The following is an 18,065-nucleotide window of genomic DNA, read 5'->3' on the forward strand; positions in this document are numbered from 1 at the left end:
CTAATCTAAAATAATCACTTATATCAATAACCAAAATAGTACCAATATACCATGCATCCCTACTGGCATATTTGCCCCAAATCTGTTTGAATAGCAAATAAAACAGCAAAAAAATGTGTGCGGTTGAATGTAGTAAAATGGCATTCATATATATATATTATATTATATTCATATATATATTATATATATATATATATATTTTTTTTTTTTTTTTCATGTCTTAAATGTCACCACTGGCGAAATGGGCTTTTAACAAAATTAGGCTGCCTATACAGCAGAAATGTAAAAAAAAAAAAAAAAAATTTAAAAAAATATTGCAACTGGTGCTACCTGGCAAGAGAAAACGACTGTCTTCCCTTTTGCAAAATAGGTAGAGACCTTCAACACCCATAATGAACTGGGCATGCTGCCGTCCAAGGCCACTCCCACCAGTCTGCCATGGATAAACTTACCAGAGTCAAATACCGCCTTACTTTAGTAGGAAATACTTCTTGGCAAACTTTTAGTCATAGTGGTGTCGACTTATATTGTTACCGGGTGCAAGTGAGTTTCGGTTTCCAGTGAAGGATCCAGTGCGTTGTAGGCAGTGGCTAAAGGCAGAAAAGAACCATAAATACGGAGAGAACGCAGCAATGGAAAATCTGAAAAACCTCAGTGTTTGTAGTCAACATTTGTAGTCAACTCGATGACCATGAACACAGTGCTTTAGGCCAAACGTAGGGGAAAAACTGAAAGAAACTGCCGTTCTGTCAGTTCCACCTAACCCCCCAAAGCAAAACATTGTCGTGTACAGGTAAGAAAGCTGTTGCCATGCTCCATACAATAACTGTTCAGTTAATAGCCCTCTGACGATCCGACAGTATAATCTGCAGTTTTCACGAAAGCCCTGACGCTGTCAAAAGTCTGCATGTTTCTGACTTTTGCTGACAAATAAATGTGAATTTCTCAGTCCAGGTAACACAGAGAATGAGTAAACATTGTTCATTTGAACAGCGCTTCTCCACTTCCTTCCACTATAGAGAACTTAAGCCAAAATATCCCAGTTAAAGGTTGTTGTTGATTACTCGTCCAGAGCCTGAGTCTGCGCAGTAGTGAACCTGAGGTGGAGCCGCGGCATCAAGGTCCCGCTCCCGCAGACTCAATCGCAAGCACAGCTGTCAATCATGACGTTACACCCCGTAATTATTAGGGGTGTAACGGTACGTGTATTCGTACCGAACCGTTTCGGTACAGGGCTTTCGGTTCGGTGCACGTGTGTACCGAATGACTGAATGCAATATTTTGTGTGCGGAACATAGGTACATTTTCGTGTTTCCACACGAACATATTAAGTGGCGGAAGTCTCCGCGTTCAGCGCAAATCCCGCCCTGCAGCTGATTCTAATGTTTTTTACTATTAGACATTCTCTGGTTTTACCCGTGTTTTACCCGTCGTCACTGTAACAATGAAATAGACTGCATGGCGAAAAAAAGCGTTTCCGCTTCGTGTGCGCCGCCGCACTCTCCGTTCCGTGGCTTGCGCGCGCGCGCGCGAGTGTGTGTGTGTGTGTGTGTGTGTGTGTGTGTGTCGACGACCCGCTGCGCTCTCTGCTCAATGTTCGAGTCCGTGTTTGCGCTGCGCGTTCTGCTCTGTCGTTAACGGCCCAAACACTCCAATCATGTACCGATCACGCACTGGAAAAGCAAAGTCCGCTCAAATAAGGTGAAATTTCTCAGTAGTAACTTAGATTTCTGTTTGCTGAGCTGGTATAGTCATGCTGGCAACAATAGTAAAATGACCTGCTCTGATCACATGCTCTGGTAATAATAGCTTTGTACTATAGCTTTGGACTATATTTTATTTTGATAATTATTAAAAAAGTGGAAAAAAAAATCTTAAATTGAATATGTTGATTGATTATTGAAAAATAATAATACATTAATATATTTGTTTAATATTATTTTAATATAGGGCTATTTTCTGTTCCTGCACTGTAATCATAGTTATTTATTTATATTTTTCATTATATTTTATTATGTGATATTGGTTTGAGACTGAGAGTATTTTATTTAGTGGAGAACTTTGCAGCAGTATTTTATTTCTTATTCTTTTTTTATTTTATATCTATTTTATTATATTTTATTAAAAAGTGTTTAAAAAAAGTGTAAACAAATTGTTAAAAAAAAGTTTATAGTAATAAACAACCTGCAGTTTAATGTTTGCATTTCTTTCCCTTACTGTACCGAAAATAAACCGAACCGTGACTTTAAAACCGAGGTACGTACCGAACCGTGATTTTTGTGTACCGTTACACCCCTAGTAATTATAGCATCAAACAACTAACTAAAACCATACTTATTGGGAAAATGAACACTAGAACATACGTCTGTGTCTATACCTAAAAAGACAGAAACCATTTGTGGAAAAAAATTATTTGAAGTGTATTTTGATTTTTTACTTTGACTCGCGTCCCATTCAATTTCCATTGAGAGGGCTCGCTTTAAGAGCTATACTGCAGCCAGCCACCAGGGGGTGATCAAAATGCTTTGCATTCACTTTTCTGGACATGTGCAGCACACTTGATTTACACTACCTACCTACACTGTAACAATACAGAGCGGATGGAAAATCGGCAAAGTTTCACTTTAACATATTTACAAATGAATCAGGATGTTTGGGTGAGATCCAACAAGCCAATAGGCTTTAGTTACCATCACAGCCATGAACATAGAGCTTATTCACAGCAGCGCCATCTTTGATAGACATACATTCTCTTCAGTGGGTAGTAATGTGTGTTTGGATTGTTCTGCGAACTAAACAGTGCAAAAATATCTTTCCAAGAAATTTCCAGACAAAAAAACTCCCCACAATATGAGGTATGGAAAATGATAAGTGATATTTGAACTTTATACAGTTTTTTTACAGCGGATGCCATTGAAAACACGGTACGTCTATCCCTCACAGCCTCGCTTTCATACCTGTCGTGGCAATGCTCTGAATAAGGTCTATTAAACATGTTTTGCAATTTGTACTGGTGCTATTATTAGGATGGACAAAAATCTGTGTAGTGCAGGATGAGTCATCGATATTTTGGGTTTGTTTTCCCAGAAGACAAAGACTGTAAAAAGCTAAAGCTGAGGGCCTCAAACAGCCATGGCTAACAGACATGGAATAACAGCAACAAAACACTAATTCTGATTTCATGGGGTCTTTAAATGTCAAGCGCATGACTTTTACTGTGTATTATTCAAATACCCCAGTGTTTTTTGCAGCCAGAGCACAGTCGCTGACCGAATGGACCGAGTGCAGCATCTCAGGTGCAAAACCAGGATGGACTGTACCAGCGCCAAGCGCGAAACCTCTCCAAACCCTGAGCCTGACTCATAAAGCCGTCACTAAGCTGCGTGCGAGAGAAAGGTCAGGTTCATACTTGCATTCATAAAAAAGGAAAGAATGAAAGAAAGGAAGAATGAGGGGAAAAAGGCAGCAGCCCGGGCTTTCATGAATGGACCATTGTGATGCGCGGCAGTCTCGTCAGTGAATGTTTTCAATTCCATTTGATCCTGTAGTAAGGCTGCTAATTGGTGAAGCGTGTTCCACAGGTCAGCGTAAGGTTTCTCTTTCCACAAACGCACACTGCTCCCTCTGTAGATGGCAATAAGAGTGAAACAAGCCCTTCAAACAGCCACGGGCGTCCATTGGGACGGTCAGAGTGATTTACCGTCTCGCATCAGTTAGAATTAGCTGTAAATCTGGTTGGAGAACGGTGACTTTAGCAATGGAATCACTTGTGGTTTCCACACTACATGTCAGGAATGATGCTTATGCAAAAAGCAAGTTGAAACGGCAAGGGTTTCGACTGTTTTCTGCACACATTTCCACTTCCAGCATATTAGATGATGTCCCTCTCCTAACATGAGCGTTTCTCAACTCAAGGTGCATGTGCACCGGTTTGTTTGCCTCGAATAACAAACAATTAGATTGCGATCTGGTCTTTAAGTAAAAACACACTTCCACCAAATATGCGCCTGGCCCACAGTGTTTGCATCCTTCAGTTCTAGCATCACTCACCCTTTCACCTCTATCTCTCCTCTGCTTCCTTAAGAGGGACTGGAGTTGGATTACCGTTCTAATAAAAAACAGGTGCTTTCATAAGCATAAGTTGCACGCACATGGGAAGTAAACGCAGAGATGCTACAGTCATGAGAGTGCATGGAGCAGCTGTGGACGAGGCTCTGACTTACACACAGGTTTACACCGCCACCTTGTGGTTACTTCATGAACTGCACATCTCCAGCACTTCAAATAGGATTTCTCTGTTTCCAATGGGATCTAGAATCAGGGGACAATCAATCAATCAATCAAGTAGATTTCAACTCAGACATTAACTCTATGATCCTAAATATAAAAATAATAATTTTATAACTCAATTCGAACTGAATCAGAATGACAGGATACAGAATTTCCTGAATAGTCATACAACAACGAAATCTCAAGTTTTTTGACAAGATATTCATATATTACACTATTGTTTTTACTTAAGTATTCCCTGATATGTAAATTTCACAAGTGTTTAGAAATGTATCTACTAAGTTCAAAATAATTAAAAAAGCCATCAAAATTTCATCGTTCACAATGCAAAGTTTTCATAAAGCTTTCAAAAAAATATTGATATCAAACATTTAATCAAATAATTCTTTATTTTATTGTTTAGGTTAGAAGTACATTTAAGTTCACTAAATATAATCCCAAAAATATAATATCTAATTTATTAAATATAATGAAATATTTTAATATAATATATGACATGCGTAAATTTGTTGACACGTAGGCTTCTAGAAAATTAACTGTTTAAAAAACTAAACTTTCAGAAGTTATATTATTTTTTTAGTCCACTTACATTTATTCAAAAGCAACTCACAAATGTTGAAAATAAAAATGAAAAAATACTCAAATTTGTCATTTAACTAGTATTCAAAATGACTCGCCTACAAGTCACCTGTCATTACACACACAACATCGTCACCATGTTACCTGTTATCTTCCATGTTCTCACTTTGTTACACTGACCTGATTGAACTGAAGCAAATTTTAAAGGTGCATTGTGTAATATTAAGGAGGATCTGTAGACAGAAATGCAATATAATATACATAGTATGTTTTCAGTGGTGTATGAAGACCTTACTTAATGAACCGTTAAGCAGTTTCTATCTACATAGGCCTACACCGCGGGTCCCCTTACATTGAAATGCGCCATTTTGCGCCGACATGTTTCTACAGTGGCCCCTAAAAGGACAAACGCGTTTTGTTATGTTGTTCTTAATGCAAAGAAGCTAGCTAAAGTCAGCGAATAAAACACTGACACAATGATGAGCAAGTAACAATAATATTCGCAATAACATATTGTTTTACTGAATAATAAAATCTTAATTTATCTTTGTAAAGAAACCTCATTTCTTAACTGGCTACTCTCTGCTGTCTCAGACGAAGACATCTCCTGTCGATACCGTAACTTTTGACGGTTGCAATTCATAACCTCACCACTAGATGCCGCTAAAAATCACACACTACACATTTAAACAGCCATTATATCTTAACCCTTATGTGCTGTTGGGGATGTTTTCATCCACTATGGGGTATTTTTGAGTCTAAATTTGGCCATAACTTTTTCTGTGTTTCAGCAAATGGAATGATTTTTGGTGACAAATCTTATTTTGACACATATTTTGGGAAAATGCTTTGAAATTTTTCAAAAACTCAACAGTACACTGTGGGCAAATTTACTACCCTTTCGTTATGTTTGTGGCTGAAAACAGCCACTACTTTAAACTGCTGTAAAAATTTATCAGATAAATATTTTTTTCAAATTTTTTTGCATAAATCTATTAATCAACCTCAGTCCTGCTCAAAAATACTAAATGTTTAAAAAAAAATCAGGATTTTAACTCTTTAATTGCCAAATTTGTAAATGATGTCACTGATTTGGGAAAAAAACACACACAAAATGACTCATTTTCAATATAAAATGTGATTGTGGACTGGATTTTTTTTTACCTTTTATCACAGTCTTGGACATGTCAAAGATTAGAAACAACATTGGTTTTGATGCATTGTTAGTTTTTGTGCAGCATCAGATTTTAACTTTTTCTCCCTCATTTACTGTTCGTGGCTGTTTTTGCCCCATTGACTTCCATTATAACCACATTTTTTGATTGCAAAGCCATGACACCATATAATCATGCATTTTTGATTGTTGGTGGTTTTCCCTGTTGGGAAGAGGTAAAATTTGTCATTTTTACTGTTGATAACCGGGTGGCACCATTAACCCTTTAGATAGGCCTGTGCCAAAAAAAGCGTAGTTTCTGGCTTTTACATGGAGTTATATGGAGTATAACAGCATAATAAAGTGTGTGTGTGTGTGTGTGTGTGTGTGTGTGTGTGTGTGTGTGTGTGTGTGTGTGTGTGTGTGTGTGTGTGTGTGTGTGTGTGTGTGTGTGTGAACTCACCTTGATGCGTCTGAGAAAATCAAAATATGCACCTCAGCTCTCAGAACTGCATGGAGTAAACAAAAACAAAGTAAGTGTATTTATGCACCTGCTGCCTTTTGATGGTGAGAAATGCAGACTAAACAAAAACAAAGCAAGTGGATTTAAACGCGTGCATGCAAGCCTGCTGGTCATTTGATGGTGAGAAGAGCAGCAAGCAACATGAGAAAGGGCTTGACTTGTAGTGAAGTTTTAGAGATGATTATGCAGCCTGACCCCTCCAGCGAGCTGCAGGATGTATTGTCTTCTCCCTCTGACACCACAGACTCAGGAGAGTCAGATCCTGATTTGGATGTGGCACCCTCATCATCCTCTCTAGCTTCCACTGAAGGCGAGGAGGATTCGGAGGATCCTGGATCTGGGTGGATTGGGAGAAACGGCGAAGTGTGGTTTTCCACCAACGCGGAGACAACTCCCTTTCTTCAGCCTGCCAGAGGCATGACTCCAGGGCCGACGCGCTATGCCTTCGCAAGGGTCCAGAACATGGATTCCGTGTTCAATCTGTTTTTTACGGAGGAGATGATTGACCTCATTGTCAGCATGACTTGCGTCAACACATACATGTTTGTACAGTCATACAAACATGTATGACTATGCCTTGTGATGGCATAGCGCGTCGGCCCTGGAGTCACGCCACTGGCAGGCTGAAGAAAGAGAGTTGTCTCCGCGTTAGTGGAAAACAACACTTCGCCGTTTCTCCCAATCTACCCAGATCCAGGATCCTCCGAATCCTCCTCGCCTTCAGTGGAAGCTAGAGTGGATGATGAGGGTGCCACATCCAAATCAGGATCTGACTCTCCTGAGTCTGTGGTGTCAGAGGGAGAAGACGAAACATCCTGCAGCTCGCTGGAGGGGTCAGGCTGCATAATCATCTCTAAAACTTCACTACAAGTCAAGCCCTTTCTCATGTTGCTTGCTGCTCTTCTCACCATCAAATGACCAGCAGGCTTGCATGCACGTGTTTAAATCCACTTGCTTTGTTTTTGTTTAGTCTGCATTTCTCACCATCAAAAGGCAGCAGGTGCATAAATACACTTACTTTGTTTTTGTTTACTCCATGCAGTTCTGAGAGCTGAGGTGCATATTTTGATTTTCTCAGACGCATCAAGGTGAGTTCACACACACACACACACACACACACACACACACACACACACACACACACACACACACACACACACACACACACACACACACACACACAATCACACACTTTATTATGCTGTTATACTCCATATAACTCCATGTAAAAGCCAGAAACTAAGCTTTTTTTGGCACAGGCCTATCTAAAGGGTTAATGGTGCCACCCGGTTATCAACAGTAAAAATTACAAATTTTACCTCTTCCCAACAGGGAAAACCACCAACAATCAAAAATGCATGATTATATGGTGTCATGGCTTTGCAATCAAAAAATGTGGTTATAATGGAAGTCAATGGGGCAAAAACAGCCACGAACAGTAAATGAGGGAGAAAAAGTTCAAATCTGATGCTGCACAAAAACTAACAATGCATCAAAACCAATGTTGTTTCTAATCTTTGACATGTCCAAGACTGTGATAAAAGGTAAAAAAAAATCCAGTCCACAATCACATTTTATATTGAAAATTAGTAATTTTGTGTTTTTTTCCCCCCCAAATCAGTGACATCATTTACGAATTTGGCAATTAAAGAGTTAAAATCCTGAATTTTTTTTAAACATTTAATATTTTTGAGCAGGACTGAGGTTGATTAATAGATTAATGCAAAAAAATTTGAAAAAAATATTTATCTGATACATTTTTACAGCAGTTTAAAGTAGTGGCTGTTTTCAGCCACAAACATAACGAAAGGATGTAAATTCTAACAATGCACAAGGGTTAAAGCAGGGGTGGGGAACGTCCGGCCCCGGGCCGTAACCGGCCCGCAAAACAGTTTGATGCGGCCCGCGAGTCAATTCCTCCCCAAAAAAAAAAAAAAAAAAAAAAAACTTCAGAAACAAAAATCGCAGCAATTACTTTTCCTGTGATAGAAAACACAAAATAGGCAAAGTGGCAAGCAGCACGAGTCCACGAGCCGTGAGAGCAGGGCGAGGCCAGTAGAGCGAGTGATGAGTCACCTGCGCGCCGCACCGGTTTCAAGTTTCTCACGGATGAGCTTCGGGGGCGCGCGCGCCGTATCGGTTTCAAGGTTCTCATTGATCAGCTTCGGGGCGCATAAAAGGATCGGAACGAAGACAGCGGAGGACCAGGCATGGACTTTACTGTGTGTGTGAGTGACAGTGTGTGTGTGTGTGTGTGTGTGTAGACTAAATCACACGACTGTGTGTGTGTGGTAGTCGTCCACGAGGGGCTGCTGCTTTTACTTTCGTTTTGTCATTTGCGTGTTAAAGTGGAATGAGTGGCCGACTAAAAGTGGCCGACAGCAAGTGGAACGAGTGTCCGACAGCAAGTAGAATGTGTGGCCGACTAAAAAATTATTTTAACTATAAGCAACCCAATTTGTCTATGCATTTTTGGCCGAACTATCCCTTTAAGTGACTCAAATATTAAATAATAAACGTTAAACCATCACATCACAAAGCGCAAATAGTTCACTATAGCCTATATGACACTCCATGACAGACATGGAATAACTATAATTTTAAAATGTCATTAAACGCAACACAACACTGCAGCAAAAAAAAAAAAAAAAAAAAAAAAAAAAAAAAAAAAATTATAATAGCCTAATAATTATTAAAAGGGTGATTGAATAACAAAATACAGCATAGGCTATGCTAAATGCTAAGTTAAAACCAGTTTATGGGCGTTTTCCTTATCAAAATCAGTGTTTTGTGCTTGTATTCTGTTGTGTTGTGTTTCCTCAGTCGCAGCTGTATTTACCTGTCGTACCTGGCAACAGTTTCAGTTTTAACACAATTGAACACTTGTTGCTGTGTATTAAGAATGGGAGATTCGCTTCTCACTTTGTCGTGAGAAGAGACCACGCGCTCATGTCGGTGGTCACGTGTCTGTCATGTCTGGCTTTTCACTAAATTAATGTTTCCACAGCAGTCCTCGGCGCGTTGCATCCTTGTAAAAACAGATGTATTAAGGATTATTATTTTATATAATAAATCATTCGCATGATTTGAAAATGTTAGTGGTAATATTACTATTGATGAATTGGAGAGAATAGTTGACACATTAAAAGTCTAAGTGGAGAAGAAAAAAATATCATACGAAAAAACTGTAGTTGGTGTAGTAAGGCAGAAAGAGTAACAATTGTAAACATTTTTAGTTAATACAGCATACTTGTGTTGCTCCAAGTCCTACATTGTCAAGCGAGGAACAGTAGTTGGTTCACTTTTTAAAAGAATCCCCTCGTGAACCGATAGGCTATCAGAGCAGTATATATATATATATATATATATATATATATATATATATATATATATATATATATATTTTTTTTTATGTTCTTTTTTGTGTTAGTGTTACAGTTTGGGGGTAAAATACAATCCACCCTGGGCTTGTCTGTTCATTTTTGATAAAGCTTTGTGAATGCACTGCAAAAAAATGCTTTTCTTTTGCAGTGTGTTTCTCAAAGTAGAACTAATCAGGAAGCAAATTAGGCAAATTTCAAGTTTGACAAGTTTGATGTCACTGGGAATTGTTACCTACAACAACTAAACAATTCAAAGTAAACCGTCATGATATTAGATCTTTAGATAAGACATGTATTAGATTCTATAAGATAAGACATGTCATTTGTGTGTAAGAGCCCATGCAGTGCTTGATGGCTTTAAGGTTAAAGGTTTCCTTTAATGTTACTCTAGACCAACAAAGTACAGCACATTTCCTCATACTCTCAGTATATAGTCATGATAAGTTTCACTTCCTCTCCCAAAGAAACTCCCATGTTAACCATGAAGAATGATTGGTTCAGATCTTCTATAAATAACCCAAACCTCCAGGTAATCTTTGTAGTTGCCGGAGTCGTTGTTAGGTATGGTTTTGAATCTATTACTTCTTCTACACAACTCTTAGAAAATATACATTAAGTTCTTTCTAGCTAATTAAGCAAGAACTTTATTTACATTGTTGCATTTCTTTAGATGGAATAAAAACATAATTCATAATAAGTAATATGTAATCTCAAACACAGTTCTTCTTGTTCTATGGAAAACACCTCATTAGTGACATCATGATAAAATCTATATAAGTATTTGCAGCACTTCAGTATTGTCTAATATAGTATGTTTTGTTTTCTCAGATTTGATTTAAACAATGGACAATATTATTAGCTTACTCAACTGTAAGTTATTAAATGTATTAAAGTTAAAGTTTAATACATTTAGTAACAGGAAAAAAAAATCTTATGAGGACGAATTAGAAATACCATTTTTTAAAATATCCTTTTGTTTTGAGGAAACATTAGTTGACTGTTTCAAAAAGTTAAACTCTATATCTGATCCATTAGTTGTTGAAAATGATGAGATTATGCCTTGTAACAATAGATATTTCACAAACCAAAGAATCTGTTACATTTTAATTTGGTCAACAGATATTGACAAAGGTTGGAAAAGCAGAGGATTAGGGTTTTATTATGGCTCTGGCAATGTAGTGACTGCTAAACATGTTTTAGAAAATTGTCACAAAAATGATAATGTATACATTTTGTTTCCAACTTTTGAAAATACATTAATATATAAAGCCCAGAAAATCTTCCCTGAAAACCCTCCCATATTGTTAAAGTACGATATTGCCTTTATTGGATTGCAAGGATGTTTAGATCCATTACAAAACATAAATGTAGAAATAGGCAGGTTATGTGAAAATGAGGTGCTACATTTTGATATATTAGAGTCAGGGTGTTTTGTAACAAAGTATTGTACAATTGAAAAACCTAATTCTAATATGAGAAATCAAATGTCATCTGAAGAATTTATTATTTCTAAAGCAGGCAAAAAAGGGGATAGTGGGACTCCAATTTTTTCAAGCTCTGGTACGTGTGTTGGACTATATATTGGTGTTTTCGAATCAATTGACTTATCAAACCCTTTAAAATATGGCAGAGTTTTGAAATTGGACAATATATTAAACATACTGTTACCTTCTATCTCTTATAACCTTCGTCATTAATCAAGAACAAATAAATCAGAAAATCATTAAATGAGTAAATAAATACTGAGTAAAATCTGGTGTGGTGGACAGGGTTATTATTGTTATTATATACATTATTATATATATACACATACTTAAAATAAAATAAATATATATATAAAAAATTAAACTGATTTTAAGTTACTAACTAATTGTAAAGGCAACATTTCTCATTTTCTTTAAGTTTAACTTTAAGTATGCTACTTATAACTAAAATTAATGAATAAAACTATAAAAGATATATTAAAAAAAGAGATTCGAATTCAAAATATTAACAAACACTAATATAAAATGAATGATACTAAAACTGAATTAATTCATTATTAATTCATTCATTATAGTTTTTGTTAATAATTTTACTCCTCATTATTCCTTATAAGGAAAAGATTAATTGGCATGGTTACAGTTGATATAGCAGTAGTATTGTCCATTGTTTGGCAACTAACCGAAGAGAGATCTCATCTTGCCCTCAACAAAACCTTGTAAGTCGTTTGTCAAAACAACTTGTGCATATGTTTGTAGAATGATTTACACAAAAATAGGTTAAATTATCAGAATGTCACATTCCTTATGTCCTTTACAGGTGACATATGTTGGTCTGGAGCGAGTGGAATCTACATAAAGGTGCAGTGATAATCTTGAAAGCTTTGGTAAGAGGAAAAAAGTTATTTAAATTATTACTGATTGTTTGGGACAGAAATTTTCAATTTAATGTAAGTTTAAGTTGAAATGACTTAAACATCCAAGTTGATTGTACTTAATTTAAGGCAACCTTTTTTTTTTTTACATTGTGTAACCAAATGTTTTTTTTTTTTTTTATCTTTAACTGTTATTGTTCATTTAGTGTGAATTTGGTGTGAAAATCCAAATTAATACTCTTATTGTTGAGAACTTTAGAATCTTTGCAAAGATGTATTTCTTTTTGATTTATATTCACAGAAATCTGTAAATAAATGTAAAGATCTGTTTCAAGATATCTTTCTCCATCTCTCTTTCATGCTGAAAACATCTAGAATGACCTTCAGACTGCATACGTCACTTCTGGGTCAAGTTATGATCAGATGATCTCTTTTCGCCAAATTACAATCCCCTACCAATACAATGCAAGCTGCCAGGAGAGAGATTGTGTCTTGCCCAACACAACAGTAAGTCTTTCAATCAAATACTGCAGAATTAAAATAAATAAATGAAATTAAATTATTAATTTACTTATTGCATGAAAGCATGCATGACAGCTTGTTCAATAAAAAAAAAAATATATTTTTTTTAATTACACATAATAATTCAATGTTTTTTTGTTGAGTCAGTGTGTTGGCATACAGTCATCATAAACTTTGCAAAGATAAATGATATAAAATATTTTTTTTATTTCATATTAACAAAAACATCAAAGCTCAACAAGGAAGAGCTTGCACACATAGTAAAAAACAAACAAACCAAAAAAACCACAAAAAAACATTGAACGTACTTTCTTTTGAGGCCAAATGCAAAACCTTTTTTAATTGACATCATCATAAGTGTCGTAACAGACAATTATATATATATTTTTTTTTACCATATTTCATCCAAGAAAGTAAGCTCCTCTCTTTGTTGATGTTTTTAAGCTTACGTACCAAAGTAATTTTTATATCTATGAATTCAATATTTGGTGTGGACGTTTTACAGCTTTTTGGCTGTTTCTGAATATTTACAGAAACAAAATGGTAAATAACTACGATCTCAAGATATTCTCTCTCTTTCTCTCTCTCTCTCTCTCTCTCTAGGAAAATGACACTGCCAACACCACACTTCATCTCTCAGTGTCATGTTGAAAAATACAACCACCTACAACCATCACATTTGGGTCAAGCCACAACCTTATAATCTCTCCTTGAATAATATGAAAAAAATATATAAATGTTTTTGTTTTCCATTGAATAAATAAATGGTGAGCATTGGGATGTGTTTGTGTTAATTTTTCACTACTGAGTAGCTTATAACGGGGCTAAAGGCATACCTTAGGAAAAAGTGTGCTTTTCACTACTCCCAAAGTGAATGATTACAGAAAGAATATATATGTTTTTATTGAACATTGATGGAGCAACAGACTTTGTGTGAAAATAAATCATAAATGTGGTTCGTTTTGTTTAAAAATCGTATAAATGTATGTGGTGGCGAGGGGGGCCTTTAACCTCACACACAGGGTGAAACCAGCATGGGGCAAAAGACACACAGTATTAATAAAAATACTTCAGCTAAAATAATGTTTTTAAAGTTAATACTTGTTCAAAGCAATCACTTTAGCAAAGTTTGTACTATGTTGTGTTTATTTTGATAAATAAAATAATTAATTTTTGTTCAATAAATATACTGTCAGTGTCATTAAAATGTGAATATAAAAAATATATTTTAAAAATAGTCAAGTCAAGTCAAGTCATCTTCATTTATATAGCGCTTTTAACAATGTAGATTGTTTCAAAGCAGCTTTACAGAGATAAACGTATAATTTAAGGTAACAGAGATTGTTTTGGCTTTATAGTGGTTCTTTAATAAAGTTAAAGTTATTTTGCAGCTAAAGTTAGTTTTGATTGATTCGCAACGATCATTTGTTATTAAATTAAGGGCCGCTAAGACGACACCATTCTCTCTACACAGACTTTAAACGCGATCCTGTGAGAAACGCTGATGGCGTTCACATGCGCATTAAGAATTGGTTCTATAGTTATGTGCGGTTGAATATATGTGCGCAGGTTTGGAATTCCCTACAAACCAAGCCTAAACAAAGTACTGGTGTTTCCTTATAATTTTTGATACAGAATTTTATTTTATTTTATCAATTCGGGGTAGATACGCGAATTGAGTTTCCCGACGACACTTTATCTGTAGAGTGGTAAAGGGATCCTCCATAGGGAGAGACTAGTTGGCACTTAAGCACTGCGTTGTCATCGGGTCCAGGCGAAGGTCCTTCGTCAGATCTGAATACGGCCTGGATCCGGCAGGCTGCGGGAAAACCTCGGGATAAACAAAAGACACTAAAATTAGCGTAGATGCCATTCTTCTTATGATGTAACGAGTACATCAGGATTTATGGGAAGTGTTCCCGGTTCCAGCTGACCTAATCTATGCAGCCTAACACTGAATTATAGAAGTCTATAATGTATTATGTGAATGCTATGTCAAAGAGATGTGTCTTTAATCTGGCTTTGAACTGACAGAGTGTGTCTGCTTCCCGGACAATGTTAGGAAGATTGTTCCAAAGTTTTGGTGCTAAATAGGAGAAGGATCTACCGCCAGCAGTCGATTTTGATATTCTAGGTATTATCAACTGGCCGGAATTTTGAGATCGCAATAGACGTGAAGGACTATAATGCGTTAAGAGCTCGCTCAAGTACTGCGGAGCTAAACCATTTAGTGCTTTGTAAGTAATCAGCAATATTTTAAAGTTTATACGATGTTTAATAGGGAGCCAGTGCAGTTTTGACAGAACTGGGCTAATATGGTCATACTTCCTGGTTCTGGTAAGAACTCGAGCTGCTGCGTTTTGAACTAGCTATAGTTTGTTTATTAAGCGTGCAGTGCAACCACCCAGTAACGCATTACAATAATCTAGCCTTGTATACAGAAACAAAATTATTAAAAAATTATTAAAAATTATTTTTTAATAATTAAATTATTAAAAATAAAAAAATATTAAAAATTATTAAAAATACAGAAACAAAATTATTATAAAGTAAAGATTCTGAAAGCACTGAAGGAGATCCAATAATAATTTAATATAGATTTACAGTAGTAACTATATATGATATTTTATTATATGATATGATTAATATATATATTTTTTAAATATGATTGTTTTATTATAAATATGGGTATTATCTCTAAGGTGGACACCCAACTTAAAGGGATGGTTCGGAGTAAAATCAACCTAGGGTCCTTTGCACCATGACCTTGAGCCTTGACCTTCTCCCACCATCCACTCCTCCATATTTCTCCATGTTTCCATTTTCATTTTTTGCTATGAAAAATGGTTGCTATAGTTCATTTGTTGCTAATTGATTGATTAGTTCTCACCTGTGCGTAATTGAGATAATTTAAGCCCTTCAATTTCTTCAGTTCATTGTCTGGTATTGTTGTGTTCTACACGCCGTTTCATTGTTTGTTTCATTCATTTTTTATTGGAGTTTACCTTCTTTAATAAAATAACTTATATTTGACCTTCTTCGCCTCTGCTCATCATCATCGTCAATGTAAACGTGACCCCCTTTCTAAACTCAAAAGTCTGAATATTATCTAATTGTTATTTTTGAACATTTTTGGTCATCCTTCAAAGGTTGTCCCCATTTGCAAAATTAAGCATCACAATTCTCAGTCACCAGTCCAGGCCTTGTCCACACTAATACGTTTTTGTTTGAAAACGCATCTTTTTCTCTCCGTTTTAGCCATCCGTCCACACTGAGACGGCGTTTTTAGCAAAGAAAACAAAGCTTTTTGAAAACGCTCTCTAAAGCAGATAGACGCTGTTTTCACATTGTAGTGTGGACTGTCATTTGAAAACGATGATGTAAGTTTAGTCATGTGACGCATATTGAACCCATAGATAGTCATGTGTATACCAGTATTGTGCCTGTTATGTGCTATTCACTTTCACACAGTTGCTAAAATGTTACCTCGTATCACAGTCCTGCAAAGATGACAGATCAATGCTGTCCTGTGGCAAAACATGAGAGCAGTTGCGTTTTAGACCAAACATATAATGGTCAGTGAGTGCGACCTGGAAGCATCAGTGAATGGTGAGATATTTTGCTAAATAAAATGATCCAGCCAGAAGAATTGCATGATAACTTGATTACCTATGTCTTGTTCTGTCTGTATCATCTCAGTGAGCTTTTATGAGGGTTTATGCATGCACTGTAAGGTGAATTTAGCGGCTTTTCAGTGTGGATGAGAAACTTTTGCAAAACTCTTGAAAACGCTAGTGTGGACAGAGCGTTTTGAAATATCTCCGTTCACCAGTTCAGTCACCTCAGCACAGTAAGTTTCCCAGAATCCCTTCTGGCTCACACGCCACAATCACCACACCTGTCTGTGATTACCCTCATCAGCACCTTCTATTTAAGCTCACCAGTCAATTCACCATTTGTCTGGTCAGGGTGTTCAATACTGAACAGTTACCTGACTATGTACCGGTCTCGAACTGTCGAGTCTTCTGTGAAAGGAAACTTACCTGTGTGATCCTGTCTCGAACTGTCCATTCTTTAGTCTTTATCCATCATCTGTCTTCTGGTTTTCCTCTCATTTATCATCACCGGCTGCAACAGATAAGAACTGTCACTTTCCTGCAATCCAGTTACTCATCTGCTCAAATTTACCTGTGTTTGCAACCTTCTTTTCTGTGATACAAAATTTCACGATGTATAGGAAACCTAACACTTGGTGAAAAACAAACACTTGTATTTTAAAATGAAAAAGGACATTAAATTACCACTATAACAAGTAGATGGCCATTCGATTTCGGACAGGGCCAAGGTTGTAACAGCACTATTTGCACTTGATTTATTTGCACAGTTTAGGGACATTTCAATACTAGATTTATTTGATACAGATAATAGCTATTATACCAAAGTTTGAGACGCATAATACCAAACAACTTGCTATACAGATATATTTAAACAGTTTTTTGTTGTTGTTGTTGTAAAAACTGTAAGGCGGATACCAGAATGTCTGGACTGAGAAAAAACTACTCCGAGGAAACCAAGGACTCTCCTGAGAATTACCATTTGAACACTCTCTTGCATAAGTAACAACGCCATCCGAGACGCACCACACCAGTTCATGAATCACCTTTACATTCTCCACATCACCCATCTCTTCTCTCCTCATGCTGGGATAACCTGAAATTCACCCAAAAATATGTATGGTTTAATGTGAACAATTATCATACAACACTATACGTGTTTGGTATCATTTGAAATGTCTCAGTGTGACTAGAACAAATGTCTCATTCCCACAGAAGTAAAATCAAGCAGTCAGTTCTGGCAGGTCAGGTTAGTCAAGCTCGCATCAGCTGACTCTCAGCTGATCCCCGTCCACCTATAGGAATACGACGCCTATCACTGTGTGTGTGTGTGTGTGTGTGTGTGTGTGTGTGTGTGTGTGTGTGTGTGTGTGTATAAGCTCGTTCAGTATTATCAGCAGCTATCGCATTTCTCAGGAGCGAATTACCCTCCTCCATCCCCAGCTCAGTCAGGATTTGGCATTCTGATTCCCCCTGAATCAGACTAAATTCTCAATTATGTTGTACATTAAAAGCTTTATTAAAGGAGAACTTGGTAACTTTTTTAACTTAATAAAACTGTCTAGAATTCATTTGGATGGTTAAACAACCTGTTCCGGTGATATTGGTGACTTTCCCCGCTCCCCCCAGCGTTCCCAGGCGGAAA

General features: G+C 36.6%; 2 long non-coding RNA genes across 2 annotated transcripts in view; one reads left to right on the top strand and one right to left on the bottom strand.

The window, feature by feature from the left end:
- Positions 1-18,065, bottom strand: part of LOC307168678 — a 380,672-nt gene that overhangs the window by 15,710 nt on the left and 346,897 nt on the right. The gene's annotated exons all lie outside the window — the stretch shown is intronic.
- Positions 10,467-13,582, top strand: LOC307168677. Its single transcript, XR_013822956.1, has 5 exons — positions 10,467-10,489; positions 10,757-12,128; positions 12,230-12,296; positions 12,660-12,791; positions 13,410-13,582. It is a non-coding gene; the product is annotated as an uncharacterized lncRNA (long non-coding RNA).

Source organism: Squalius cephalus (genome assembly GCF_949319135.1).
Source record: "Squalius cephalus genome assembly, chromosome: 12".
Taxonomy (NCBI): Eukaryota; Metazoa; Chordata; class Actinopteri; order Cypriniformes; family Leuciscidae; genus Squalius; species Squalius cephalus.